Here is a 23,185-nt window from a genome sequence, read left to right on the forward strand (position 1 = left end):
GGTACAATTTCTGATATCTAATCACGATACAATTTAAAAAAAAAAAATACTTATGTAGGTCTTATGAGTGAAAAATAATGGCATTGAAAACCGATTAATTAACTATATGTCACTCAATATCTGGCGAGCTATTCACGGGCTGTAATACCGGGAAGTTTGTTGTATTTACTCGTATATCTAACAAGTAATACTATTAATACAAATCAAGTATATTTTCTAAATGGTTGGAAGGTTTCCAGTTTAAACCTATCTTTAGTGCAGAAGAGTATACAGACAATCCAATACGTAAACCTACAGTTCCGCATGTGATTAAAAGCACGTGAGATCTCAGTGGAAACCGACGCCAGGTCTTTCGTATTATACGAAGGAATGCTAACCGAGGCAACTCTATATACGGTATATAGCTTTACTTAAGTGAGTTCCTTCGGTTAGCATTCTTTCGTATTGCTACAAGATATTGCACCATTATTTCTGGAGAACTTTTAAAGGACAACTGCAAAATTAAACCTCTAATTGCTGTAAATAAAAATACAATTCTGCATTAAGTTTCTGTAATTCGGGCTTATTTCGGGCTAATTTGATTATCACACGAGTTCGGGCCGGGCTCGGGCCTAAATGCTAAAACATAGTCTATTTTGGACTCGGGTCGGGCCTCTCATTGTAAATCCATGGGCCGGGCCGGGCTGGGCCCGGGCTAAAAGTCCGACCCGTGCAGACCTCTAACGCGTACCAAAGACATACTCGCTAGTCACCCAGTTTCACAAGAAAGAAGTTACTATATCCTACCTGTACTGTACATTACTAACTGAAAAGCCAAGAACAAGAAAAAGCTACGCATTCATACTCCAAACTAAAATATCGAGCAAGCAATATCAAGTTTGTTATTGATTGAATACGAATATGGTAAATTTTTTTCAAGTCTTATCTTGGAAATATATATGTTCTGTTTTAAAAGGAACGTACAAACAGTTTTGTGTTGTTATTTTCCTAACGTTACAAGAAAGGAAAACGGAAAAAACAAAACTTTTCAAGCGTAGTTTCCACAACACAATGGAAATTTAAATTTTATTTTATTTTATTTATTTTAGTAAGAAAATAAATATTGTTATCTCTGTTGTGTTATCTAGAAACGATACAGGAGGTTGCAGTGTAGGTCAACGATAACTTAATTCAACACAAATTTCAAAACCTTTTATCTATCCACAATATACTAATATTATTCTCCCGTTAACTCTATTGTCAGTTTAATTGTAGACACAAAGTTCACCAAACGAAATCTGTCAATGGAAACACATCCCTGTGTAAAATATGTCAATTACCTTTTTGATATACATATTTCAAAGAAATGACGCACATAAATGTGTTTAAGTGAGATACTGTAAACTGAAGCATTTTTTGTATATTATTCCAAAAGAATTCAACAAACTGAGTCTTTTGATGCTTCCAACTGTCATTGCTATTAAAACACAACAAACAAACAAACAAAAAAACGAAATCTTTGAGTTTTACGTCCCACAATTATGGCGGGTAGGTTAAAGGAAAAAAGAAATGAAATCTTTGAGTTTTACGTCCCACGGTTATGCCGGTTAGGCTAAAGGAGACGGTGAAGATGAGTAATGAAGGAAATGGTGGAATGAAGAAAGTGGGAGGAAACGGGAGAACCCCGAGAAAACCCACGCACACGGTGTTTGTCCACCACAAAGTTCACTTGGCGGGGGCTGGGATCGAACCCGGGACCCCAAGCACCAGAGGTGAACGCTCTACCACTGAGCCACCGCGGCCCCTGTAGGTTAAAGGAAACGGTGATGATGAGCAATGGATAAAATGGTGGAATGAAGAAAATGGAAGGAAATGGGAGTACCCCGAGAAAACCCACGCACAAGCTGTTTGTCCACCACAAAGCTCACTTGGCGCGAGATGGGTTCGAACCAGGAACCCCATGCACCAGAGGTGAACGCTCTACCACCGAGCGACCACGATTGCTATTTCAAGCCTGTTACAGAGAAGGCCCTTGGCTCAGTGGTAGAGGGCTTAGCTCCGATGTCTGGGACCTGTAGTTCGATCTTCGGCCAAGTAAGTTCGTGGTGGACAACATTGTGTCCGTGGGTTTTCTCGGGCTACTCCCGTTTCCTCCCACATTATGATTCTATCAATTCTTCCATTATCATTCACTTGCTTTGATCGTTCGCCTCCCTTAGCCTAAAAAGGCATAATCGTGGGACGTTAAATTAAAAGATATATTCTAGCCTGTTGCATAGTCTAATGTATTTTAAGTTTAAAAAACGCTGCAAAAAATGAAAGAACATTTAAATTTTAATGAAACTTTTAGTTATTCATTTATCTGAAATTTAGCACTCTTTACTATAAAAAAAAAAAAAACTAAGATTTTAAAAGGAAGTATGTTAACAAAAGCTATTTTTGAAGTTTCCGGAGTGTGGACCGGAACTTCTCAAAAAAATTACATACCATCGAAACCGTTATCTTCTATTATACCCAGGTAATCATGGTTTTTCTTTCTTTCTTTTCTTTCTTTTAGGCCAAGAGAAGCAAGCATTTTCCTCTAATCCTTGAACTATACTATAGCTGTATTATACTTGACATCATGCAATATTTATAGTTGTTCACGTAGTTTCTTCATAGTATTTTCCCAAAGATTACCGTTTGTTTGTTTTCGAAGTTGTATTTTCGTAAGTAAATTCTAAGCAACGTCCAAGATTGTATACTGTTCAGTTAGGTAAAGTCACTAAGAGCACTAACCTTCCAGGCTTATTGTTGTTGTTGTCCAAAGGATATGTGTATAATTCGACTCCTGGTAACGTACCGGATTCACATGAATCTATTGTCATTTGTGGGAAGGTAAGAGATGTACGTCATTGCCTTTATGGAGAAGAAAAAAAATAAAAGCCTCGTTGCTGTCAGTGACAAAAAAGGTTCAAAAAATGTCTTTTAGTGTGAGAAAGTCACGAATAACATGTCAAGGACTTCTGTTTTGCTCCCGAATCATCTTCTTTCAGTCTTTGTCTCCCCTGTTAATTTAAGAGTCAAAAGTTCAAATTACTTAAGGTCGTTACGACTTGCTTTTGTTCATGTATGTGTGTTTGTTTTTCCTTCTTTTGACGTTTTATGATTTCACTGTACACGATATAAAACTTATATTTAGGAGAATCTACCCTCAATTTCTGGTGCTAACCGTACGAAACCACGCTGGCTTCAAGTTTTCTCTGATTTTTTTCCTTTAGTCACGTGGAGAGAATAATGTAATGGTACCTATAAGCACAGCACAAAAGTTACCTTATTTTACATAAGCCATGTCCAAACACCCGAGCCGGCCCAATCGGTATCAAGCTCAATAACTGAAGGTGACCACGTCTTTAGAAATGAAAATGAAATTAACTCTTTCAGTTTAAGGGAGACAATGATTAAGGCAAGTGAATGATGATGGAAAATTGGTGGAATGAAAAGGTAGGAGAAAACCTTCGTACCTCCAAAAAAACCCATGCACACGCTGTTGTAGACTACAAACTTACTTGATCGGGGATCGAACAAGGAACCCTACGTACTCGAGTTAAGCGCCCTACCAATGAGGCACCGTGCCCTGCGACCACATTCAGTAAGGCGAAGTGTCCACCAAACAAAATCACTGAAAAATATTTGAGACATGGAAACCCTAATTTGTGGAACTCCATGACCTGAGGAGTTTAAACTCCCGAAGTTTCAGACTTTGTCCTCCGAACCCCGTCGCCCCTAGACATACTTTACAGAAGTCTATATGTAGAAAAACAAGGTCCTTGCACCCCTAAATTGCATCTCATTTCACGATAATTATTAGTCAATATTGTTACTACCTTTCCTAGAATATAGGCTACAAGCATTTGCGGGACTAGGAATTGTCTGCTGTGGGGGCAATGGGGAGTAGACCTTTTGGTCGGTCTCGAAGGTCTTGGTATGTGGCCAGCTTATAGGTGCCATTTTTATTTTTTGTAAAAAAAAAAAAAAAAAAAATAGGGGTAATGTCCCCCATGACCCCCATAACTCCGCCCATGACTACAAGTCCCCCTTTTGAAACAATTAAAAAAGAATGGCTTTGCTCGAAATCTAGATAGGGGACATGGTGGTTATTTAATAAAGCGCTCACTTCGTGTACGAGAGATATCTGGTTCAATCTCAGGTCACAGGAGTTTGAGATGGATAATATTGTGAGAGTATCCTCAGGATTCTTCCATTTTCTTCAACATTCCCATTCCACAAATTCTTCCAAGATCATCCACTTTTATTAATCCTAGTCTTCTATAGCCTAAAGGGCATATTCATGGAACGTTAAATTTAGAGTTCATTTCGATGTCTAGGCTTAGCTAAATAGCTTTTTTTCGCAATCAAAAGAGGCAAACAGATTAATTCATGAACGCCTTTGAAGCAACGAAAAGAATTCAATGAATATAAGTTAGTTATTACTTTTCCCACACACCTCATTCTACTTTTTGTTTAATTATTGGTCAATTCACACAATGAATTCTCTGAAAAAAAAAATGAAATCTTTGAGATTTACGTCCCACGGTTATGCCGGTTAGGCTAAAGGAGGCGGTGATGATGAGTAATGAATGAAATGGTGGAATAAAGAAAGTGGGAGGAAACGTGAAAACCCCGAGAAAACCCACGAACACTTTATGGTGGTGTTTGTCCACCATAAAGTTCACTTGGCAGGGGCTGGGATCGAACACGGGACTCCAAGCACCAAAGGTGAGCGCTCTACCACTGAGCGACCGCTACCCCTGAATTCTCTGGAGTTCTACGGAATACACTGATTGTTACATACGACAAAACGAGATTTCAATAACAACATTTCCGTAGATATTGGAAGCGGTCCAGTAACTTATCAGTTAAATAAACACAAACTTATCACAGTTAAACCACTGCTTAAAGCGTTCCTGCATTTACGTCATAAGGAAATAACGATATGTTAATATATTCGTCATGCCTGTCTGTCTGTTTATAAGGCTATAACCATTAAATACTCGAAATTTAGATTTGAGCTACTCGGAGTAGAGAAGCAAATAATAATTTATATAAATAAAAGCGAATATAATGATTGTTCGCTAACCTCTCCTAGAACGCAGCACTAAAATTTGATGATTTTTGGTACACGAGTGAACCCTGCCCTAATTTCGGATTTTAGCACAGTTTCAGCAGTGGAGGAGAAGAAGGGCGAGGAGAGTCACGTGAAAATGATCGAAGGTGACCGATATGAGTGTCCAATCCACAGTTTTTGGGGTCACTGAGATGAATAGTGATATCCTCGATGTCGTCTAAGTCCAAATTTATCCTTCACCCGTATCCTAGGGGCAGGCCCGTATCCAGGGGAGTCTAGGGGGTCGGACCCCCTTTTTTGCTGTGCCCCTAAAACTTTTACGGCAGGTTTGCAAATGCACTATAATATGGTTGGATAGGGCCCTCCTAACTTGAGCCGAGCGCCCCCTAGATTTTTGGGCTGGCTACGGGCCTGCCTCGGGGGAAAGGATTGAAGTACTTTTCGCATACCTATTCTCTCTGCACGAAGAATAGATATTCATTAGCAATAACAACTACTACTACTACTATCACAAGAATTAGTAGTACTAGAAGAAGAAGTAATGGTAGTACGGTAGTAATAGTATTTTAAGGTGGCAACATGTTATATTTCACTGCGTAAAGAAAAAAATGTAAACGGCTGAGGACACACTTTATATACCGGTTAGGAACCACTGTTTTAAATTGTTGTTCTAATTATAAGAAATAAAAAAAGTAAATAACATAAACGATTTTCCAGATACTAATAGTCAGTGGCGTATTTAGGGGGGCTTCCGGGCTTAAGCTCCCCCCCCCGAAATCTTACTTACTATAGTAAACTATATGAAATATCTTGCAGAATTTTGACATTTTCAGGTAAAGCCCCCCCCCCTAAAGTTACCAAAGCTCTCCCCGAAACAAAATCGTAAATACGCCACTGCTAATAATATATCAAGAAGAGATTTAAGATTCTGCTTAACAGACCTTATCTAATCCTAGGCTGGTTTACACTCTCAATATTAAGAAAAATAATGTAACATTAGAAGTAATATAAGTATTATTACTTCTCTGTAGTATATCCAATTGGAAATTAAACTTTGAAAATCCGATGAAGGACATCCATGAATCGCAACCGTCCATACAATACTACAGAGAAGTAATAATACTATATTTTTTTGTTCAGTGGCCTTAGAGCGATGGAAAGTCGAGTGCAGTTAAATAAAGGTAACTTTCACAAATATTATTGTTCAGAAAACGTTAATGAAAAAAAACAGCTTTATAGGAAAAATTCTCAGTGAACCATATACACACACCATTTGTAGAAATTCTATTTGTCAATGTTTGTTTTTCTTTCTTTCTCGCTTTACATCCGGTTTGAAAGCTGAATAACATCATAAATGGTGGTTAGATATATGTCATTATAGAATAACTAATGTTGGGAGTTTAGTATAGAAATTTTTGAATATATTTCTTCACAGGTATTTAATTCGATCAAGTTTTTATAACTTATTTTTATTAATAATGTTCACAAATAAATCTATATTTCTCGCTAAAGAACTTCCACATGTAACGCAAAAATACTTGTAGGATAAGAGTATTGTAAGCAAACTTTGTGCGACTATATGACTTCTCAAGGCTTAGAAAAGTTGTTAAAAGCTTCATAATACACAGGATATCGGTTAAATAAGGTGTTTTCCGGTTTCACGCAACATTGCGTTTTATCGTTTTCTTTTCAAAGGCTATAGAATTTCCGTCACTAGATTGTAGTTTACTCGAACATACGTCATGTTCGAAGATTGCTTTTTATACAGTCTTATATTTTACTTTACTTTATAAAGTATGTGTTTTTCAAAACAATTAAATGTAGAATCAGTTATCACAATTTTTCTTTCATTAATTATTCTATTATAATGTCGTTGCACTATTTTCCATTAGAGGAAGTGACAGGAATTCTCATATCCTTTGAAGCACTCAACCTGCTTTTAAACCTTTCAGACTGATTCGTCGATCAGATTTTAATTATTTTTTTTCCTTTCTTTTTCTATATAGGATGAAATCTGACCTCTAAATTCCATTCCATACATTTTTTCGTGAGGGTTTAGGTTTCTGTATTATCGGAATGAGTTTTCTTTTCTGTACTGCTACATAACACTATCTCAGGTCACATTAATTGAAACAAGCAATAATGGCGTAGATAGTGTGGAAAAATTCCAATTAATCCATTCTTAAACACTTTATACAGAGGACATTAAAAACAAATTACTACGCACTATACAGTCATCGAGGACTAACATTACCTATATTTCAGAAGAGAAAGTTTCCAAGCAAAGACAGTACGAGCTCTTTCTGAACACCCAAGTATCAATATCTATGAGTAACCGCGTGTGTTAAATATAATGAGGTTTGAGGACGAAATTCGTGAGCCTTATGAAAGTAACCATGTCCGGATCTCTTTCTACATAGTTTTCGAACGTCAGATCAGTAATACCAAACTAATTTTCACTCAACTGTAATTAATGCGCCACGCTTCCGTGTATATGGAAGATTAGGTGTCGTGCCTTCAATGCTCGTAGTATGAACCTAATTATTAGTGCAAGTCCAGAATTTTCGGAGAGAGATCAAACTGTTATATCGGAAATAAGTTTTGGGGCGACAAATTTCTTTCATAATTTTCGGTAAAAGTTAATCCAATGACTTCCACAGTGACTTGGTGTCAACACAAAAGTGAATTACCCTTCCCGCTAGTCCCCGGGTTTGATTCTTGATGTGAGAGCATTAAAATTTTAACATAGTACATGTCTAGTAAAGCCTCAATGTTGAATAGGCGTCCTATACTTCAACAAGCAAAAAGTAAATTATTGATAGATCTTACTGCTTTCGCATTCTACTACTTCAGCAGAAACCAAAAACTGACACTTTAAAGTGTTCACACAAGATGATTATAAATGACTCATCGAGTTTGAAAGGGCCATCTACGAAATGAATAATTACACACAATAACGAATGATACATTAAAATACTATACAGAAATTGTCCAAGTTTCGTGCATACTGTTGTAAATGTTCGACGTGGGTTCCCTTCGTCACACGATACACATCTAAGCAGTAATCTAGTTTGCCCGCACACGTGCCCTAGCATATTCCTATCAGTGGTCGTAAATGCAGCTGTAATGTGATCCTGGAGCTCACCTAATGTTGTTGGTAGTGGAGGCACATATACACGGTGTCTTTCACATGTCTCCAAAGGAAAAAGTCACGAACTACCAAATCAGGAGATTTAGGAGACCATGGAAAAAGTACTCAGCCATCTTCAGCACATCGTCCAATCCAACGCCGTGAGAGTCCTTCGCTCCAATAGCGTCGTAGTTCAATGTGACTACACAGGCAGCTAAGTGTCAAACTGCTGATACCATCTTAGAATGCTTTGATGATATGGTGTTGCAGTTGCAAACACTTCTACGCAATGCACACTGTACGGCAACAAGAGGAAAACACTTCTTATATTCATTAATGGCAGTATAGACGCCATTTCGGAAACTAAGTTTGTGCTTCCTAGCAGAACCACCCTCAACTATGTCTTAACCAGTCGCCTCGATTTCGGAGGGAATCTAAAGCTCTAGAGGAGAGACCACATGAGGAGGAGCTTTTTTTATTGTATCTATGTCATAATTATAAGATAAAGTCAACAGCTTTGGGGAAAGATTCTATAACTTTGGAGGGGAATATAACATACTTGGCTAAAATACTCGCCTCCCACATTTTAGGACACGATATTCGTTAACATCCTGTATATGGAGGTCTGTATTGCCAAAACAGCGCCTTCTGCTGGCGAGTCTTCTGATAGCCGGAGTTTACCCATAAAGTTCCCTAATATAATTCAGAAATTGAATAAAATATTAAAAAAGAAAAAAAATGCACGCTTGGGACTGGGAATGTAATCAATGCGGTAAGCCGGAGACCCGGATTCGATTCTTACCCCAGTCATGAAGTTTTTCATTCTGAATGTCCTTGACTTTATTATACCTGTAGGAGATATGTATTAAAAAAAAACAAAAAAACTATCCACCAACTCCAATTTTAGATATAGTGTATATGCTTTATAGTTAGTGACCGCGGTAGCTTAGTAGTATAGCGCTTTGTCTGGTGTATGCGGTCCTTAGTCCGATCCCAGATCGTGTCAAATAATTCTTGTGATGGACAAACAACATGTGCATGGATTTTCTCGTAGGTCCCCGTTTCCTTTCACTTTCATCATCCCACTATTTCCTTCACTATCGTCATCATCATAATCATTTCCCTTAACCGCAGTGCACAATTGTGGCACAAACTAAAAAGAAATGCTTTGAAGTTGTCGCAGAGCAGCTTCATGACAAGCTCTCTCATTTGTGATGTAGGAGAGAGAAAGAGAGAGAGAAAGAGGGAGAGACAAACAGACAGACTAATTTAGGTTTCCATGTTAAAGTGCATACTCTCAATGCAGTAACGGGAGATTCAATCTTCTTACAAAGGCTGAAGTGGAAAATAAAGCCGTACTAATTGGTGCGAGGCATAACTGCATACAGATTATTAGTGACACATTAACATGTGTAAAAATCAAATTATGCAATGTATCGTATGACGTATCAGTTTTTGAAATCTGCATTACGTACGTTCTGTGCTCTGTATGTGAAGCACACATGTGAACTTTGATAGGATCTTAACAACATTAGTTGTTAGGACATCAATTAAAGAGTTCAATATTTTCGTTGAAGTAACAAATATAATTGATTTCCCCTGCGAAAGAAAATATTGTGACCTCCATTACCTTAATACTTTTTTCTCTGGTCGTTTATAAATTTGTTTTTACTCGCTTAGATTGTTGATAAAAGCGTTCTCTCTCCATCTATCCGTACTTTCTTTTCAGTCTCAATTTTATCTTTATCATGTGTTATTTCTTTCAAGATCTATTGTTCCGATATCCCGAACCCCGAGAAAACCCACGTGCACGGTGTTTGTCCACCACAAAGCTCGCTTGAAGCGAGCTGGGATGGAACCAAGGACCTCATGCACCAGAGGTGATGCTATACCACTGAGCCACCGCGGTTTATTTTTCTCGTCCCTTGCCAAATTCAATATCTCCCGGATTAAGACTCTCAGAGGCCCTAAGTATGTATATATATATATATATATATATATATATATATATATATATATATATATATATATATACAGAATGTTCATTTACTATGTAGCCAAAATCCACTGCTGAAATCCGCACACCTAAACAATAAAAAAAAAAAAAGTCCATATGAACGTAGGGCGAAAACCGCGTTGTTTCAAAGTTATGAGATGCCGAAATCGAGAAAAGTGTAACTTTGAGGCTGCCTAGCCCGAAAACAGAGATATCAAAGGCGGTTAAAGAAATATTAGAAGAACCATACACTATCTATCTAAATAACCGTGTTTTAGAGTTGGGACGTGTTAGCGCAACTGATTTTATAAGTTCCGCTCTTTCACCTGTCTCTCTAAAAAAATCACATGCGCCGGTACAACCCAACTCTGAAACATAAGTATTTAGATAGAGAGTGTACTAGTTCCTCTAATAGTTCTTTAACCGCATTTGATACCTCTCATAGTATTCGAGCTAGGCAGCAACAATTTTCTCGATTTCGGCATCTCGTAACTTTGAAACAACGCGTTTTTCATCCTATGTTCATATGGACTTTTTTTTATATATATATATATATATATATATATATATATATATATATATATATATATATATATATATATATATATATATATATATATATATATATATATATATACTGTTTAGGTGTGAGGATTTTGGCTACATAATAAATGAATACACTGTAAATATATTCAAAACAGTAAACTATAAAATAAGATTTTATTTATCCAAATTGAACAAAACTCAAGGTGAGATGGAAAACAATGTTTTTGTATACTTCCACTTTATTTATATTTGAAACGTTTCTCCTGTTTTTAAAGTTAAGTTGATTTTGAGTTTAACGTCCCGTTCAGCAGTGAGGCTATAGAGACGTGGACCTACTGATTAACGTGGAATCCGAACCACATGAACTCCCGCCGGGAATCGAACCCGGGCCTCCCACGCTTAGCCACGGAGGAGCTCTCCTGTTTTTAAAATTACGAAGTCTGATCAGATCTTCATTACTATTATCAATCATTATCTCCATCAACATTATTATTATTATTATTGTCAAGGAAGTTATATTTTTGACTAACTATATATGGGTTTTATCCACTGACGTTGTACATAAAGTATATAACTTCCTTTCACACAAGTAAGGTATATACAAATTTCACAAATTGGTCACAAAATTTCCCTTTTTTTTTTTTTTTTTTTGTTATATAGGGAGTTTCCCCTTCGATTCTATGATCGTTAGTGGAGGTCTGCACTCCCTGAGTGTTCTTGTTAGTGTTATATATACCTGTATGTATTTTTTTTTATTTAATATTACGGCCCTTTTTTTATGAATCTTGGTTCAGCTGCATCATCTGCAGTATTACACAATATGACATAGGCCTATGGACCATGGCTGGCTATGGAAAATTTCTGTGGTTGTCCCGTAGGGACTTTTGTAGTTTAAGTTTTTCCATTAATAAATCTTTTATGTAATAAATATTGAGCAAAACATTTCACTAATTAAAACTTGAGCAAAACACGAAGCTAATCAAACATTACTAAAAACATTTTCCGTTGAAAATGGTTCAAACGTTTAAACATAGGTCACCAATGTTCCTTCGTCCAATATCTCTCACTCCCCTTCTATAAACGATGGCTTAGCCCTGTAATAGAGTGCTAGTTTTAGGCTAGCTTACTAAAACTCATTTAATAGGGAATATTGTTAGCCTGGTTTGGGGTTTAAAGTTATATTTCAGCATCGAGATTATATGAGACATCCAACAGAGATTAATGTGATATCCAAACCAGATAAATTCTCATTGGGAATCGAATTTAGGTCTCCCGCACTGAGGGCGCATACACGAACTCTTTCGCTGGATATTAACATTTAGCAGCAACCGCTTTGGACTCTTCCAAATTGGTACCGGAACTAATTCGCAAAACTTCTAAGCAAGAAGTACAGTTACAATGTGTATGAATCTACAAGCTTTTCAAATAAAATTCATACCACGTTTCTTCTCACTGGGATCGGACCTCTGATTATGTGCAAATCCTCACAATTTCAACATAAAACCAGTAGCTCCTTAATTTTTTTTTACTTTTTTATTTTTTAAAAATTAAAAAAAAAGAAGCAGATTTACGTAAAATTGCTTATTTTAATTTCCCTCTTTCTCTTTCGGATGTTACGCCTTCTTGGTCGGCTTCTTTCTGCTCTAGTTCAGTCGGAAACATGTGCAAATTAACACTAAAACATTTTTTTAAACCATTCAACCACCCACACACCGATGAGATAATTTAAGTGTTTTTCGTGAACTAAAGAGAAAAAAAGAACTGAAAAAAGCCATCGTGCAATCGTTATGTCAACCCTTTCCCAAGTGAAACAAACTTCCATACAATGAACAGAAACCTAATTGAGTTTCCAAGAAAATTGTTATATATAACAAACCGTAAGAAACAAACAAAAAAAAGTTTGCAATAAGATTAGACACATATAGATTGTTTATACTACTCAGTTTTTCCACGGTCTTTTTTTATCTGTCCCCTCCCAAGACATTAAGAAGATGGGTAATAAAGACAGAACAAATTGCTTTTTTTTTTTTTTTTTTTTTAATTGGTTGATTGAATTCCAATGGGTCACGTTTGTGGAATATTTTAAGATTTACAATATTGTCCGCCGTTCACCCTATCTTTCTCTTATTGGCTGAAGAATATGGCATCGCAGGTGAGTTAGAAACTACAAAACAAAAATGGGGTAAGACTTTTCGCTTAAGAGTCTTCATTCCAGACAAATTAAAATACCCCTAATTTTACATTAATTATGTGATATCTTCAAATACATAAAAGATAATCGAAATGTGGAACAAAAGCGCCCTAGACAATATCATTTTACATGAGAAACCGTTATCACGACTCACTTATCTGCTTTCGATTTCAAGCCATTTTGAAAACCTGCATTTATTTTCGCGTTTCTAAACAGCTGAAAACAAAGCCACTAGGTGACTTGTGATAACGGTATCTCACGCAAAATAATATTGTCTAGGGCGCTCTTGTTCCATATTTCAGTTATCTTTTATCTATTTGAAGATATCACATAATTACTGTAAAATTAGCGGTATTTTAATTTCGCCGGGATGAAGACTTAATATCTTACGGACAGTTTTTGTTACAGATATGTTTTTTTTTTTGGGGGGGGGAGAGGAAGAGGAACTGCTACCCGGAGCTCTGAGAGTGCCCCCGGAGGAGATCAATATAACACATCTATAATATAATAATGAATAGAATAGTACCGTGTGAAATAATATGTGCCCCTCCGAATACTTAAGTGTGCTTCCCCCCACCACCACCACCGGAATATTTCTTCTGAAAGAAACACTGCTTACGATTATGTTCTATAGCAATGCGTCCCAATTTTACAATGCATTGCGGGATAGAACAAAATAAGAATCATACAATGTTTCATTTTTCATTGGTTCTTCTGAGACATAAATTCACTGAATTTGCATTAAGTCATGCATTTTCTCAATCTTTGTTTTAATCTGCATATGTGGTTCTTGTCTCATATACCTAGACTAGTTACGATTTAAACTACGAAGATTTGAAAGTAGCTCAATAAACTGTGACTTTTGCCAATAAATAAATAAATAAATAAATAAATAAAAGGCTCGATGAAAATGGTTTGGAAACCAAAACGGAAAATATTTTCGTAGTGAAAAAGTCAAGTCTCGGTTCAAGTATATTATGAAGGCCAGTTGTAGATGATTCTTATTATGGATGGAGTTAAGAAAGGAATGAATCATATACTGTATTTTAAAATTTTTACTTCAGGGGCTGAGTGAAACATACTCGCGGACCGAATCCGAGCAGCTATTTGGTCATTATTATTCTGTAGGATAAAGAAGTCAGATTATCTTTAAGTTTAACATCCCACGATTATGTCCGATAATTTAAAGGAGACGGACGATGATGGAATAATTGGTGGAATGAGAATGTGGAAGGAACTGGGAGCACCCCGAGAAACACACGAACACGATGTTGTCCACTACAAACTTCCTTGGCCGGGAATTGAACCAAGGACCCCTCGCACCAGAGGTAAACGTTCTATTACTAAGCTACCGTGCACTCCTTATCATAAGATTTTCTACAGTCAAACACATTACATACCACTTACCACATTCGAACGTCTGATCTGAGTTTTTAACGTCCTTTCTTAACATAAGACGTTAAAAACTCAAACTAAGTTTTTTAACGTGATTTTTCATGTTTCTAAAGTGTGTTTCGACCTACTACTTAAGTTCGTATCCGAGGTGTATCCTCACCAAGAATCGAACTCGGTACCAGACGCGTTAATCACACGAGACACAAGAAGTTACCTTTGTACCAGATGTAAATGCTTGATGACTGAGCCACTGTACATCTACAAGAATCAAGAATGACCCAATCTAACAAACTGTACAAAAATGACTGGTTCCATGATTTGATTTTCGGTGTAGGCAGGAAATTTTAATGCTAATAAGGCAACAGGGAAGCTACTTAAGTTATATAGTCGCAATCTTGGGTTTAGAAAGGCAGAGAAATAACGGTAATGGGAGACAAATGTGCGAACTACCCATCGCGCATCTAAAACCTGTCTGGAAACCCATAGCCTATTGAGTCTGAAGTTTTAGCTTACACTTATAAGTAACAAAAACTGTCATTCTTCTTAAAATATTTTCTTCAGAAACGTTATGTAATTAATGGCCTGTTATAACGAACAATAGTTATTGTTTTTTCTTGCGTAAATGACGCAGAATGATGACAAAATAGTTTGTGCAGTAAATAATTGTTAGTTTACTGTATAATAATCTGCGCAGTATATTAAAAATACCTCTAAACAATTGGCCTAGCCGGGTTATTATCTATCTATCTACAGTGCTGGAAATTGGTATAAAGGCAGACAGACATTTGAAAATAGAAGAAGGCAAGAATGCCGAGGATGGATAAAGGTTATCTATTTACAAAGTAATATTGTATACTGTACAAAATCAAAGGCATATCCTTTGCTAATACGTCACTAGCACGTGTAGTTTACACAAAAAGATAAATTAGACGATTTTCGGGTGGAAATTAGTATAAAGGCACCCAGTGTCTTTGACAAAAATAAAAGTGTAATTTAAAGTACAGAATGGAAAATGAGTGTTCAGTACTTGATTGTCCCTCCCTTCTTCTGAATGAGTTGAAATATGCGCTTTGGCATTGTTTTTATCAGATATGTTAGTTGTTGCCGTGGAATCGCGCACTACTCTTCTTGTATCGCGTTTTTCAACTCAGGAATGGTCCCAAATTGCCGTCCATTGCGATAAACATTGCGCGCAAGGATCCCCATAGGTTTTCTACCGGGTTAAGATCAGGGCTTCTCGCTAGCCACTCTATGATCTTAATGCCTTTGTCTTCAAACCACTGTAGAGTTGCTGCTGCCCTGTGGATAGCAGCGTTGTCCTGCTGGAAAATCAGCTTTTGATCGTCCAACTCCTTATACATTTGCAGCAATTCTATTTCTAACATCTCTGTGTATGTCGATGAATTCATCTTGGTGTTGAGCCATGCAATATTGGTTGTACCTTTAACACAAAACGCTGCCCAAATCATAACACTTCCTCCGCCAAAATTTCTGCTCATTCGCACTTGCTCTTTTTCCCTAAGGTCATGCCAATAGTATTCAAAACCATCCGGACCATCTAAATTGAACTTCTTCTCATCACTAAACACAACGTAATTCCATTCGAATGTCCACGACATATGTGTTTGCGCAAACTGGAGTCGCGCCTGCTTGTGCGTCGCACTTAAGGGTGGTTTACACTTTCGTTTCTTAAATGTAAGATGTGGATCTTGATTCAAAATTTGACACACTCTTCTGGATGTGACATGTAACTTGCAAGCAGCAACAATTTGGGAAGATGACATACTTCCAGCCCTTGCCTTGCGCACAATTAATCGTTTCGTGGACTCTGCGAGTTTTCTCGTTGTACCATACTTCCCGTTCTTTCCATATTGTGCACCCAACCGTACGTAATCATCAACTACACAACTTGAACGATATAACCGTTTTGCAATCAGCCGATTTGACAGGCCCATGTCCTTGTACGCACAGACACATGCTTGTTCCCCACTCGACAACAATTTTCCACGAGGCATGGCCCACACAACAGCTCTCAGACGTTCACACCCGCGCTTTTCTTATCACACTGTGTCAGCTGATTCTCAAAGGCGTATCAGGGGTAGTGCTGAACGTGTAGAGGGCGCCAATCGACAAGTAACCATGGGTGCCTTTATACCAATTTCCACCCGACAATCGTCTCATTTCTCTTTTTGTTTAAATTATGTGTGCCAGTGACGTATTAGCAAACGATATGCCTTTGGTTTTGTACAGTATACAACATTACTTTGTAAATATATCACTTACATCCATCCTCGGCATTCTTGCCTCCTCCTATTTTCAAATGTCCCTCTGCCTTTATACCAATTTCCAGCACTGTATACATTATATATATATATATATATATATATATATATATATATATATATATATATATAAAGATTAGTGCTGACTCGAACTAGGGATGATAGAGTAACAATCCAAGAGATTACTTATAAAACACCCCCTTCCCTCTCAGTTGAATCTACTCATATATCTTCGCATACTTTTTTCCCCTATGAAAGTGCAATTCTGCAAACTTTTTGCGTTCATTTCAGTCTAGTGTTCAATGAACTTAAAAATTGCGTTATTGAATTCTCAATTTTCTCTCTCTCTCTCTCTCTCTCTGTGTCTGTTATTTGCATTTTTTTCAATTTTGAGCCCCCTCCCCATTCAATAGAGCATCAAAAACTGTCTAAAAGAAGTGATGGAATTTTTCGCGTCACTTTTACCGTTCCCGAGATATTGGCCAAAAAAGTTCGGATTTCGGGAGATTGAAGAAGCCATATGTCGGGAACCATAAGTCGTAGAGAGATTATATTTTGCGAATTTTTAAATTTTGAACCCTCCATTTTGAGCATGTGTCTTTGTAAAACAACATACCGTAAAAAGTTTTAACAGAACTCTTAAACAAAACATGTGGAAAAAGTTTAGTACTCAAGGAAAATACAAGTGGATAGATATATTACAATAATTGTTTAATAAATATAATAAAATACATAGAACAATTAGTATAAAGCCTGTTAGCGGTGCAAATCTGTCTCCAACATTAGGAGGACAAGTAAGACCGTGTCTTTTTTTTTTTTTTTTTTTTTTTTTTTGCTAAGCGATGCTGAAAATATTTGGGAATTTGAAAAAACAATCCTGTGGAGGATCAGGGAGCAGAGTTGTCTTCAACATTGGGAGGCGGACGGATTTGAGGCTTATTCTGGGGGACATCAATTTCATCTCACGTCCCTTTGTGGCAATCGGACACAAATCATCACATTTTTTCCCAAAAAACACATTTCAAATCGGATTATTGGGGGGACTGTCCCCCCAGTTCCAAGATTTCAGGGGACATGTCCCCCTCATCACCGGGATTTGCGCCAGTGAAGCCTGTAGAAGTTAATAAGAAAATTTAATTCTTTTTAACTTCAATCTGGCAATGCTCTTGGAGCATTCAACTGGTTTGTGTAAAAGGTACTGACAAAAATAATATATACAGTATACTCCTAATTTTAGTAATTTCGTCCACACCTACTGCTTACTGTAGTAAGTTTTATTCCATTAATTAAATGGATTAAATTACACAATATTTTTGTTACCTTTACAAGACGCCTGATCTAACATTTGTGCCTACGATGGTGCTGAAAATTTATTGGTGGATATCACTCCTTGTGCAAATGTATTTTTGTCACTGTAGGTAGAATGTGTATTATTTTAAAACGTAATGCCACAATTTGCAGGATCATAGCACTCTTTGTGTGTCCACGGTATATTGCGTTATTAAAGGAACCATGGCGGGGAAGAAATATCTTGACAAGGCATTAGTCTACGCTTTTCTTCCAATTCAATAGCATATCCTCTCTTCTTCCTCAGCATCCTCCTCTCGTTTCAGACTTTGGCCGCGGTGGCTCAGTGGTAGAGCGTTCACCTCTTGTCCATGGGGTCCCTGGTTCGATTCCAGCTGGCACTAAGTGAACTTTGTAGTTGACAAACACTGTGTGCGTGCGTTTTTGGGGATTTCTCCCGTTTCCTCCCACTGTTCATTCCACCATTTCATTCATTTCTCCTTTAGCCTATCTCCTTTAGCCTATCCGGCGTAATCGTGGGACGTAAAACAAATATTTCATTTCAGCCTATCTTCGTTCCAGACTTTCCGTGTAATTAAGGCATCTTTCGTATTATAAAGGGTCTGTTGAAGGCAAGATTTTAATATATACTAACATGAAAGTAACTGAAACAACAATTAATTTCTCAAATGATTCAAAGGTCATCGCAGTAACAAAATCTACATGCATACTAAACAAAATAATCTTTATGGAAAGGCCAAAGAAGCTTGAGCAATAATAATAATAATAATAATAATAATAATAATAATAATAATAATAATAATAATAATAATAATAATAATAATAATAATAATAATAATAATAATAATAATAAAGTGTGTTACCTTTCGGGAAGTGTGTCTAGAAGAGGAAGAAAGTTTCATGATGCGTTTGGTCAAGCACTTCTCAGCCCCTCTCGAAAACGTAAAACCCAACGCGTCCGTCTGAATCAAACAATCTTACAGTAGAATCCCAATAGTCGGAACTTGGTTAATCCGAAACTTCGGATAATGAAAAATGAATTGGCATTTCCATTTTTACGTTCCAGTTATGACTTTTAGGCTATTGTTGACAGTGAGAATCTGGAAATAATCTCAAAGAAAACCCACGGATACGATGTTTTCCAACACAAACTGCAGTGGAAACTTTAGATAGCAAAGTATAACTGAACCTCTATATATTAAGAACATAAAGCCTATCTTTCTTGAGATTATAGATCAACCAATAAGTTCATGTGTGGTACCATTTCGTGTGATAATACTGCATTTATTCAGTTTCATTCAAAAGGTACAAATTAAATTCAATGCAAAATGCACATATTCGCACTTATTATTAAAAGCATTACGTAAAGCATAGTACTACGTTGTGCAGTAGGTAACCGTATCAATAACATCATTGTCTGCAAGAGAATTCAAAATACTTTTTTGAAGCAATCCAAAGTGAAAACTTTACAGCTTTTAATCAATTACATTTCAGATTATGTATATGACTTCAGAAGCAATAAAAATGTACTTCACTGATGATCGATTGAAAAGAAAAGTTTTTTTTTTTTATCTCAAGAATTTGTATATAGCCAAAGGGTTGTTGACTTTTATCCTTTTATTTTAATAAAAAGATGGACTAAATATTATTACGTAGTTATTGTTATATCGCATATATTATTATGCATTTATTATTGTTATTCAGAAGCAGAAGAATATTAATGAAGGCCAATAATAGTAAAATAATCAGTGGAATGAGGATGTGGAAGGACTCAAATAAAACCCATTGACACGATGTGCCACACTACAAACTCACTTGGCCTAGGAGTTGAGTTTAACATCCCTTTCAGCAGCGAGGCTATACCAGACCTGGGCCTACTGCTTAACGTGGAATCCGAACCACATGAACTCCGGCCGGGAATCGAACCAGGGTTTCCCCACACCAAAAGCGCGTACACTAACTGCTTAGCCACGAAGGACCTCTCACTTGGCTTAGGATCAAACTGGGAACTTAATGAAGTAAGCGCTGTACCAAGGAGTCACCGTGTCTCCTTGAAAATATAGAACACATGGTGTGCCTGAAAGGTAACACTTTTAATTATGACAAATGATTTCGGATAACAGACAGCGTCCCAATTAATACAGACTAATTGGACTCTAGTCACAGTAGCGTACGTAGGAATTTATTTCGGGAGGGGTCCAAACTCAATATGAGGGCATTTTATATTAAAATTCCTAAAATTGCCCCTATTATTAGGCTAAATTTACACAAAAGTCGAAATTTCACGGGTGGGGTCCGGACCTCCAGGACCCACACCCTGCGTACGTCCCTGTCTAGTTTTATTGAAATTTAGCGACCGTTTTCAGCACCGACGTTATATGAGACTTGGTCCTACAATGTAAGATGGAATACGAGGTAGTGTTCAATGTTCTCTCACCGGAAATGAAACATACCAGGACCCCGTTTACCAAAAACGCACGTGCTAGCCACTAGACCCGCAGAGAAGCCTAGCACTACTCCGATGTGTCATGTTAGCTTTTTTTTTTAAAAAAAAAGGCATTCACAAAACCCCTCTCTGTGTAGAACTCTGTAAATCTTAAAAATAATTTTGAAATTGGCAACTTGTGTGTGTCTCCTTGTGTACTTGATAGGGATAAGCGTAACACCTAAAACTATGTAAACATGTCGTATATTAAATTATCAAAATTAGTTGTGTATAAGAACATAATTATAGAACAAACCTGAAGTAATAGGTATTATTATTATTATTATTATTATTATTATTATTATTATTATTATTATTATTATTATTATTATTATTATTATTATTATTAATGTACGTATAATGCTACTTCCGCGTTTGATAATGAAATAATGTTCCAAGACCTGGCTAACATACATAAAACACTTCATGATTTTTTTAAATATAAAAAAGTATCATTTCAACGGATCAAAACCCAGTTAAATAATGAAATAAAATATAAAACTAATTGAAATAATGAAGCTTGACGGAATTTCCTCATGCCGCGAAATCTAATTATCATGTTATAAAATACAGTGATGAAAGAGTTGCGAAACGAATTCCGGTGTATGCCTTCAAAACAATGGAAAAACCTGTTAATTGTACGCATATCGTGAATGAAAGAAAGGAAAAAATCAGTTGTTTCACTCAAAAAATAAGGAGAAACTGCACCTCTTGTAGCCTACAGGCACCCGCATGCGTAATACGTATTACCATATTATTGACTAAGAATTGTATGCACGAATTGTTACATACTGTATAGCTATAATATTTTGCTTCTAATATTTAAAAAAAATGCTTCCGGATGCGCTGGTAACGCTCTTTCTTTATTTCTTTTGATTGAGTGAGTATAATACCTACGATATCAGTTTTTCAGTAAACTTGTTACCCAGCAAGGGCGCCCATGAAGGGGGGGGGGCAAGTTGGAGCGCTTGTCCCCCTAAGAGGAAATTGTACTTGAGAATATCGAAAACCCAATACAATCTTTACATTAGTTACAACAAAATTTGAAACTATATTTGAAACGTCGCTTATACTTGCCCTTCCTTGGAAACCACAACATGGGCGCCCTTGTTACCCAGGTACTACGTGGTGCTAGCCAAAACATACTACAAATATACGTAGGCGTATAGGACTCTTCGGAAAATAACTGTTGTCAATATATTTTAAACGAATTTAAAATTTAGATAAAATATTAAATATAGGTTTTGTGAGCGACCTTCGAAGTTAACTTTTCGTCAAAACTATTAATGGATTGTTAAGGGACCGTTTCACAGTAATGTCCGTCTATTAGCAAATGATATGAAATCTTTCAGATTTACGTTTCACAGTTGTGTCCTGTAAGTTGAGTTGGGCTTTCCGCATGTGACCATCTTAGCCAATTACGTATGAAGAAGGGAAGAAAGAAAGCGTCCTGGAACCTACATATCTATTAGGTACCATCTCGGGATTTGCCTGGTGTGAATGAGGAAAACCCCACTCAGGATGGTTAGACTGAAAAAGCTTTTACACTTTTGCGACCGAATGTTCCCACCGGGAATCGAACCCAGGAACGCTAACACCAAAGACGAGAGCGTTAGCTACCACGCTACGCCAGGCCACATAGGAGGAAACGAGAGATGCACGAAGAAACCCACGATTACAATATTGAACACCACAAACTCTCATAGCCTGGACCAAAAAGCCCACTCTCAGAGATGACCATCCTACGACTGAGGCACCGTGTCCCACTATTTCTTTTTCGGAGGCTCCTTTAGCCTAGCCGGCATAACCGGCTGGGACTTAAAACTCAATTACATCTTTTTTCTCTCTCTCTCTCAGATAACACGTATATGAGAGACAGAACAAAATATTCACTTTTTCTTGGCAATGCTTATTTTGGACTGAAGCTCAGACCAAAACACGACAAGGGGGTTACAATCCAAGACAAGGAAACGCTCAGAGAAGAACGAAAAAGTATTTCATGCCTGTGCATTTCTCAGTGACTGAATCTTTTAATTGGTGTCCCATTCCATTCTCCTTTCTCTCCTGCTTCATATGCTTTTTTTTTTCTTTTTTAAATAATAATCAAAATGCTTTCCATGAAATAGAAACAAATTCCAAGGGTTCGTTACTCTTTCTCTGCTGTAATCATTTTTGAAGCTTTTATTTCAATTAAAAAACCGTATTTACTCCATCGCACACATATATAAAGTTGTTACTGAACAGTATAATAATGTAACCTAAATAAATCCCGCAATCAAATTAATCCACATTCGGAAATTTACTGCCTATTAAGAATAAAAGTAACGGAAATATATAGGAACTAAATTAACAGAACTTTTTCTTACGTTATTTAAAACACAAAATCACGACTTTAAATGCAGCAGAGCGGCATCTAAATAATACATACTGTAACATAGCCTACATTGTTCCATTGAGGTGAACATCATATATGTTACGCAAGTTGACCACCATGCTTGAAGTCAACGTAATATTATTGTCATTGAGATCAGAACATGACCACATGTGTTTACGGAATTAATGAGTTCTAAAATGCGAAGTCATTTCCACATTATAATTTCAAATTATGGTAATGAAGAAACGTGAACAATAAATAGTGTTAGTCATGAATGTTGTACGTGTTAGAAGGTCCTGTTTTACAGAAAGAGTCACAAATATCTTTAAACTTGCATAAATCTCTAATCTAGAGGTCCTTAGCTCGAACCCAGGAGTACTACAGTATGTGTC

At 36.7% G+C, this 23,185-nt stretch overlaps 1 protein-coding gene across 2 annotated transcripts in view; it reads right to left on the bottom strand.

Annotated features, from left to right (window-relative positions):
- The window catches only part of LOC145668750 (uncharacterized), a 131,375-nt gene that overhangs the window by 99,985 nt on the left and 8,205 nt on the right, over window positions 1-23,185 (bottom strand). The window lies entirely within an intron of this gene.

This window comes from Thermobia domestica, chromosome 13 (genome assembly GCF_964235325.1).
Source record: "Thermobia domestica chromosome 13, izTheDome1.hap1.1, whole genome shotgun sequence".
NCBI lineage: Eukaryota > Metazoa > Arthropoda > Insecta > Zygentoma > Lepismatidae > Thermobia > Thermobia domestica.